The following is an 8,660-nucleotide window of genomic DNA, read 5'->3' on the forward strand; positions in this document are numbered from 1 at the left end:
CTTGGCTGTCTCTGCAGGTTTGTGGGTAACTGAAAACATTTTCTTGTGGTCCTCTACAGTACCAGGCTCTTGTCTAAGAGTTGGTCACCTGGAACACAACTCTTAAGTGGGATACAGTAATCCTTATCTGTGCCTTTGTGGATGAGATACGATTCTGGGGAAGTAAAGGGGAATCCAAGTCTCAATGTCAACCTGACTCCATGATTCAAAGACATTGGCTTCAAATAGTACCTTTAGTATTATCAGTTAAAATGTTAATGCACATATTCAGTCCTGGGTGTATAGTGGGTGCCAGATCCCCAGGGCTCTTTAAAGGTACTCCCAACACAGCTGTGCATTCATAGGTTCGTTACACCTGAGTCCTAGGGCAGGAAGTAGGCCCACCAGTCAACACACAAGTCAAAAGCAGGGGGCTTTGTTTGAGGCATATGAGAATGGGTAGCCCCAGGCATGGAGGGTTGCAGTCCTGGCATCTGTGGCTGTGATAGCATTTCTAGTTTGGTGAGCATTGAGGAAACAGGTCTCCACACACGAGTACCAGTGCATTCTCCTTCCCTGAGGAGCATGAGAGGCAGCCTGGCTCCAGCAGCTGCTTCAGCAATGTCACCTCCTGGGAGAGAAAGCCATGGCTCAGAACAGATGTAAGGTGGGTCTCCATTGGTCAACTCTGAGGAGGGGTCTGTGCAGGGGGTCTCTGGGGAACTGTTCCTTACTGTCTTCGAGTTTCTATTGCTGTGAAGAGATACCATGACCATGTAATTTATAATGGAAAACATTTAGAGATTCAGTCCATTATCATGGTGGGACATGATGGTGTGCAGCCAGATATGGTGCTGGAGCTGAGTCCTACATCTTGATCTGCAGGCAACAGGATGTGAACTGAGATACTGGGCATGGCTTGAGCATATATGAGATCTCAAAGCTTTCACAGTGACATTTCCTCCAAAACCACACTTCCCTATGAGCTTATGGGGAGCAATTACATGCAAACACACTACCTTTTTAATTTCTCAAGCTATAACTTTGGCCCACCTTCGTTTTCTTCTTTTGCCCTTCTACTCCCCTTGATAAAAACTTTGTGAATTATTTCTGTCTACCACATGGGCAAGCCAAATAAGCTGAACAGACCCTTGAAGTTTCTTGCTTGGACTATGGTAAGAGAATGAATGTGTTCACATCTCATTCAGGGACTGTAGAGCAACAGACTCATGGTAGATGAATGCTCAGCTCAGCATTGCAAGTTTTCTAAAAGGAGTATATGTTCACATTTGCATAGAATGGGGGCTATGGTGAAGTAAGATCTAGTTTGGATTTCCTGTGGCTGACTGTGGATTCCTTTTTGTACCCTGGATAATTTGGATGGCCTCCAAGATGCTTGTTTTCCACATGAGTGTATTATTGTTGGGCACAGCACACACCTATAATCACAGCACTCAGGATTGAGGCAGGAAGATTGCATGAGCCCAGAGTTCTTAGGCCAACCTATGAAACAGAACCTCATCTGAAACAAATGAAGCACCAGTCAATGGAGCGGAACTTCCAGCAAACGTGTTAGAGCTCGGTGGAAGCTTTGAAGAAAAGACAGAGTACTGAACAAATAATTTTTAAGAAAACCTCAAACATGACAAAAGCTAGAACAGAATAGATCAAGAGAACTCTAGAAAAACAAAACAGACACATTATCACAGTACCCATTAAGCTGCTGAGATTTGGCCACAGAAGAAAAAAGTTAACAAGTAGCCTTAAAGAGTCTAAAACAATATGTGTGACATAAAGCACAAAGAAAACCAATCTGGGGGATGGAGAGATCACTCTTAATATAAAGAGCACTCACTAGCTGCTTCTCCAGAGGTCCTGAGTTCAATTCCCAGCAACCACATGGTGACTCACAACCTTCTGTGATGAGATCTGGTGCTTTGTTTGGCCAGTGGGATACATGCAGTCAGAATACTGTATACATAAATAATTAAAAAATAAAACAATGCTGAAATTGTCACAGGGACAATTTGAGAAGACCTAAGCCACTAAAATGAATAAGCTCTGCTAACTTAGAATTTGCTGCCCACCGCAAATACAGTTCAAATCCTAAAGGTATTTCACAAATTTCATTAATGCAAAACAGCAGCAGGAGAAATAAGGGAAACACACTGATAGGAATCCAGATCTGCCTGAAGTGATCACAAGGGGCCATTCAAAAAAAAGAAATCTGTTTTCATGTTTCTTAAGTCATTTTAATTGGCAGCCACATCAAGCTCTATAACAATGTGTTTTGGATTTTGTAACGGGTAGAAATTAATTGTCTACACTAACAGGGAGGGCAGCAATGGCATCCCAGTTGCTAGATTATCATAGTCATGAATCAATGGCAGAGACAGGTTCTGAGGAATGTGTCCTTGTGCTAACACAGTGCTGTACAAACTGAGGTACTGCAGTATCACTAGGCAGTGCCATCCTGTAAGACTACTACTGTCATATAAGTGGCCCAGTGATGACCAAATCACCTTTTCACATTTTGCAAATGAAACTGTCTTAGGGTTTCTCTTGCCATGAAGGAACACCATGACCACAGCAACTCTTATAAAACATTTAATTGAGGTGGCTGCTTATAGTTTCAGAGATTCAGCCCATCATCATGGTGGGTAGCATGTAGGGAGATGTAGTTCTGGAAGAGTAGCCAAGAGTCCTACATCTTGCAAGCAACAGGCTGAGACAGTAGGCAGTATCCTGAGCATAAGGAAACCTCAAAATCCACCGCTACAGTGACACTTCCTCCAACAAAGCAATACTAACAGTGCTACTCCCTACAAGATTATGGGAGCCAATTACATTCAAACTATCAGACACACAGGTCCCTGTGACTAAACTAATACAGTACACATCAAAGGCACACTGGTATAGTTTAAAGATGCATGTTATAAACCCTAAAGCTTCTAAACCAAACAAGACTTTCCATTAAGCTGTTATTGAGATAAAATAAAGCCTCTTAAGTTTTCAAACCAAGGCATACATACCTATAATCTTAGGCCTTAGAAAGCAGGAGGATCAGGAGTTCAAGGCTAGCCTCATCTACATGTGAATTCAAGGCCTGCTTGGGCTACATGAGGCCTTGTCTCAAAAATAAATTTTAAAAAAAGAGAAGACAGTTGTAGAATGAAGAAGGAGAAGCAGATGGGTCAAGTAGATAACAGCATAATAAATTTAATACAAGACATCCTAATAATTACATTTAATATAAGTAGCTTGCACATCCCCAAATAAAAGGCAAGGATTGCCAGATTGAATAAAGACACAATTGTGTGCTGCTTTTAAACCTGGTGGTGGCTCACACCTTTAATCCTAGCACTCTGGGGGGCAGAGACAGGTAGATTATGAGTTGGAGGCTAGCCTGGTCTACAAAGCAAGTTCCAGGACAGGCTCCAAAGCTACAGAGAAACCCTGTCTCAAAAACAAACAAAAATAAGACAAATAAGTGGAAAAAAAAACACATCAATACTCTGCAAAACAAGACTGGCCTCATTATTGTCAATGAAAATAGGTTTTTAGGAGAAAATATGACCAGAGAGCAAAGTATGTCTCTCATAGATAAGTTTGTCATAGAGGCATAGTGTCATATTTGTATGGCTAACCTCAGAGCTTCAAACTAATAAGCAGTGATTGACCTATTGAGGGAAAATCAAATTTATGTCCCTCAAATGACAAAATCTCACAGCAATGACAGTGTGAGCATGCATGGCTGTAAGGATGTAGGAGGGATGCAAAACATACCATAGCATCCAGTAAACATTCACAGATCCTACCCCAACAACATTAGTAAAAATACATTTTTGAAGAACACTTGGAATGTTTACCAGAAAAGACCATATTCCTAGCAGTAAGGTGATTAAATATCACACTTTGAAATAACCCATGAATCAAAATAAAAAGCTTATTGACGTATGCCTGTTATCCCACTCTTGAGACAGGAGGATCACTGTGAATTTGAGGCCATAGGGGGGAAGTTAGAAAATATTATCACCTGAGTTGAAAACAAAATACCAAAATTTATAATACTTGTGTGTTAAGCTGAATGTATAGCAGTCCAGTAATATGAAGACTCTGTACACTTCTGCCAAAAACTGAAAATGATTAAATGTCCAAGGCATCTCTCTTGAACTAAAAAGGGACAAGGAAGTGAACTCTGAAATAAGTAGAATAAACCTACACAGAAGCCCAGGCCCCCCAAAGCTGGTTCTTAAAGAAGAGCAAAGAACTGGCTGCCATTCCAGCTCAGCGGGTGAAACAGAAAGGCTGGGTCACCAGGTTCTGCACAGTTGAAAGTAACCGTAGAGTATTGTGGGTAGCCTTGTGCCAGTCTGACAGTTCAGGCAAAACAGACAAATCCTTTACCTCAGACTGAGTCAGGTGACTTTGACCATCTTTCCCTTCGAACCATTAGATCTGTCATTAAAAAAAAAAAAAAAAAAAAAAAAACCTCACAAGGAATAAAAGCTCAGAGATGGCTCTCACTTCAGAAGTTCCCCAATGTCAGAAATACAGCACAGCTTAACTCTTAGGCCTGTCTACAGTAGATGTCGTATTCCCTCACTCCACTTTTGAAAGCCTGGCTTTCCTGGGCACATGGTAAGAGGGTGACTGGCTGGCCATGGCTTTCCTCTGGGTGTGTCTTCCTCCAGTGGGCCCATCATCTCGAGTTCCTCAAGACTGGGGGACTTCCTTGGTAAGAAGTCTGTCTTCTTCTTGTCTGAGTTCAGGATTTCCCATTTTCACTGTGTAAGTCCTTTTTGTTTCTTCTGGCTAGTAATACGTTAACGCATACATACATGTCAGTCTTCAATAATGGAAAAATTGTAGCCTGTTTCCCACACCAGCGCTTTCCTGGATGACCTTACCTTTTCATCTGTTTCCATATTACCTGCTTTCTTTTAAGTAACTTCACTTGGCTGTGCATGGTGGTGGCACATGCATTTATTCCCAGAACTCAGAAGGGATCTCAGTGAGTTTAAGGCCAGCCTGGTCTGCAAAGCAAGTTCCAGGACAGCCAGAGTAAAGATAACTTTACTTGATACATGGTTCATTTATTGAAATTTTTGTTCCTTTAACTTACATGTTCATTTTATCTCTTTAGTTATATTTTACCTTCCTGATTTTGCATGTTAAATATAAACTTATGTCATATTATGAATCAATTTCAGTTACTGGGATTTTTTACATCTAACAATACTGTGGGGGTTGTGGTGGGTACATTTTTTTCTTTCTTTCTTACACTTTTTTTTTTTTTTTTTTTTTTTTTTTTGGTTTTTTGAGACAGGGTTTCTCTGTATTGTTTTGGAGCCTGCCCTGCCCTGGAACTAGCTTTGTAGACCAGGCTGGCCTTGAACTCACAGAGATCCCCCTGCCTCTGCCTTCCGAGTGCCGGGATTAAAGGCATGCGCCACCAACGCCCAGCTTTCTTACACTCATTCTTGTGCTTTCTGTGCTTGGACTTTTAAATTTTTGTTTTTTAACAAGTTCTACTTGGTAGCTCAGGATCACTTTGAACTCATGTCAGTCCTGTTTGGGCTCCTGAGTGCTGTGTGTTTGATGGGGGTTTGTTTGTTTGCTTGTTTGCTGGCTTGCTTGCTTGCTTCAGTGTTTGTATTTTGTTGAACTGTATGAATCCTAAGACCTAAAATGTGAAATGTTTGTTGTTATATTCCAGGAAGGACTTGAGGACTCTGCAGGGACCAGCATTGCTTTAAGAATCTCACACACACACACACACACACACACACACACACACACACACACACACACAGAGGCGGGGGGGGGGGGGGGGATCAGAAATCCAGAGTAAAAGGCAGGGAGGTAAGGCAAGCACTGTGGTGGGTGTATTGAGCAGGATGGTCAGTACTCCCATGAATCTTTCCTGCTGCCCTGCTGGCATGAAAGAATGAGAGCATCGGAGAACCTATTGCAGTAACAGAAGATGAGGTGGCAATGGCTAGATGCACTCAGGCCATCTCACGGTGGCTTAGGCTTTCCTCTGCTCTTGAGCATTAGCAGAGTTGACTCTTTAAGGAAGGGAGGGGTTAAGCACCTTCTTTAAATACTGAACACCTGAACACTCGTTTTCTCAAGTCAGAAACCAGTGGCTTAATCATGCACCTCCCCCGCTTGCTATTCATCATTGCAAACAGCTCCCTTTGTATCTGATGATGTGCCCAGCCTGGAAGAAACCTCTCTTCTGAAGGGCTTCACAAACATCCCAGCCCCTGAGAAAGGACCACATAGGCTAGCCAGCTTGTGCTTTCAAGAGGCACAATTAAGAAACTTAATTCCATAAGCAAATACAACCTTTCCAAGGCCAAGTGGATGAGTTTATCTTACTGTCTTCTTAAATTTCATCAAATAACTTCCAAGGTCTCGAAAATCCAAAGATGTAAAAAAGGAACTGAGCTCTGTTTGCCAAGCCATGAGGATTAAATAATGACATTCAAAGGGATTTTTGTGCCCTAAGTACTTTTTATTGGTTTTCGTAGGCAGTTTAACGTGTGAGATGAGGCAAACGGAGATGGGAGTGGTGTCGGTGTGGCTTAAGGTGAAGGAGTGGCTTTGAGAAAACAGTACAAGGTAACCTGTCCCAAGAAGAGGCGGAATCGGTCAGTCCTGCAATCCCAAGACCAGAACTAGTACATACTGCCTTGAGGCGCTATCTGTGATGTCAGGGAGTCACCAGCCTCTGGGCCTGTAAAAGGGCATGGTGGCATTCATTTGCATACTTCTTGAGCCGTGTGATGTTGATGAAATAAATAATGGGTATGAAATTGTCGTGTCAGTGACAAGCTATGTAAATGGAATTTATTGTTCTCATATCCCCATCTTGACCACTGAGAAGTAAATCGGTGTTCCAGTTATCTCTGAACATATGACAAACTACAACAGAACAGCATCACATCCAGCGCCTTGCCCAGATTCTGGATGGGGAGAACCCAGTGGGAGTCACTTGCTGCCAACAGGTTGGGCTGACAGACCAGAGCATGACAGGTCCCCAGGGATTTCCTCAGACACATCTCCCTATATGGGTAGGGACACTAGGGGTCCTCTTTGTTACCTCCTTTCCTCAGAGTCTGGGATAGCTCCTGAGGTGCAGCCCTCCCTGGCCTAGTGTCTATAAGAACATCTTTCTAAAGTAGGCTGTTAGAAGTATGCTTGTTCTCTCTCTCTCTCTCTCTCTCTCTCTCTCTCTCTCTCTCTCTCTCTCTCTCTCTCTCTCTTCCCCCCCCCCGCGATGGTTCTCTATCATAGATATCATAGCTTATAGACAGCTTCCACATGCATTTTCTGCTTTGACTTTTTTCTAGTCTATTTTTATTTTATTGAGTCTGGCCTTGAACCCAGGGCCTCATTGTATAGTCAGCTCATGCTACCCTCTCCCTTCCTCCTCTTTGCCTTTTGAGGCAGGGTCTTACTTGGCACAAGTGGATTTTTAAACTGTGTAGCTGGCCTGGTTTTGAATGCCTCCTCATCCCCCTGCCTCTATCTCCCAAGAGCTATTATTACAATAGTGCACCACCATACCTAGCTATATTCTAATTTTTGAAACTGTTTTCAATGCTGGTTTCTCTGAGAAACCACACTAAGGTAACTTGGTTATTGGCACAGATTTCTCAGTTCATTCCCAAATCTCCAAAGTAGCAATACTCAGCCAACCTCAAAAACACCCTTCAAAGAGGCTAACACCCACTAAATGGACTTCTAAAATAGCATCTGTAATCCTGAGCATTTACAAGGCGGCCGACCTCCTACAAGGGAGTAAATATGAAAAAGCGCCTGTTGGGAGGGTTCGAGGTCTGTTCAAATGCTAGGTCGGTGGATAGAAGCAATTTCCTCAAAAAGCTGAAGGCACCAAAGGTTACATTTGTTAGCATTTCAGTGTTTGCCAAATTCAGCACAGACTCCCTATTTCCCAGCGCTTCAACTTCACAAGCTCCTAGCTATGGTGCTGGGTAGTGTCACTACTGATGTCCCTTATCCCTAGTGCACTGCTCTGTCCCTAACCACCCCACCCCACCCCCGCCCTGCTTGCAAGCACTGTTAAAGCCACCAGCTTCCAGTTAAGAGGTGCTGCTGTCCTGAGGTCGAGGTCTCTTGCTTTGGCCGTGTGCGCACACTCAGTGCCCTTAGTTAGTGTCTCCGGTCTCGCCACCGCGCATGAGTGGGCGATGACCAGTAGCTCTGGACCCTGGGGTGAAGGCTGTTGTGACAGTGAGAAAAGCGGACGCACAGCTTCACCTGGTCCCCGTCCTTTGGTGGAGGATGTTAATGGAACCTTTGTGGGAGCTGATGGTAGAACCACAATAAAGCTTTAAGAACCTGTACAATAGAATCCCGGCCCCAATCATGATGCCTTACTGGAAAGAATCGGGACTGCCATTACCCACTGTCTGCACCGAACTCACAGGCAGCAGCGGCCGGCTCTGGAGCAGGATGGGCCTTAGGTTCCTCCGTCTACAGAACCTTCAAAAACAAGGACAGGTGTCTTTGTTTGCGGCCCCGCCACAGTCTACACCACCTGGGACCCCCAGCTCGGAGCGAAAGGAGGGCCGAGAAGCTCTCTGTGGAGGAAAACACTTTGTGACCACACCTCCCTCTGTTATTATTACATTTCCCGCAACCACTGA

The sequence above is a fragment of the Phodopus roborovskii genome, unplaced genomic scaffold, assembly GCF_943737965.1.
Source record: "Phodopus roborovskii unplaced genomic scaffold, PHOROB, whole genome shotgun sequence".
Taxonomy (NCBI): Eukaryota; Metazoa; Chordata; class Mammalia; order Rodentia; family Cricetidae; genus Phodopus; species Phodopus roborovskii.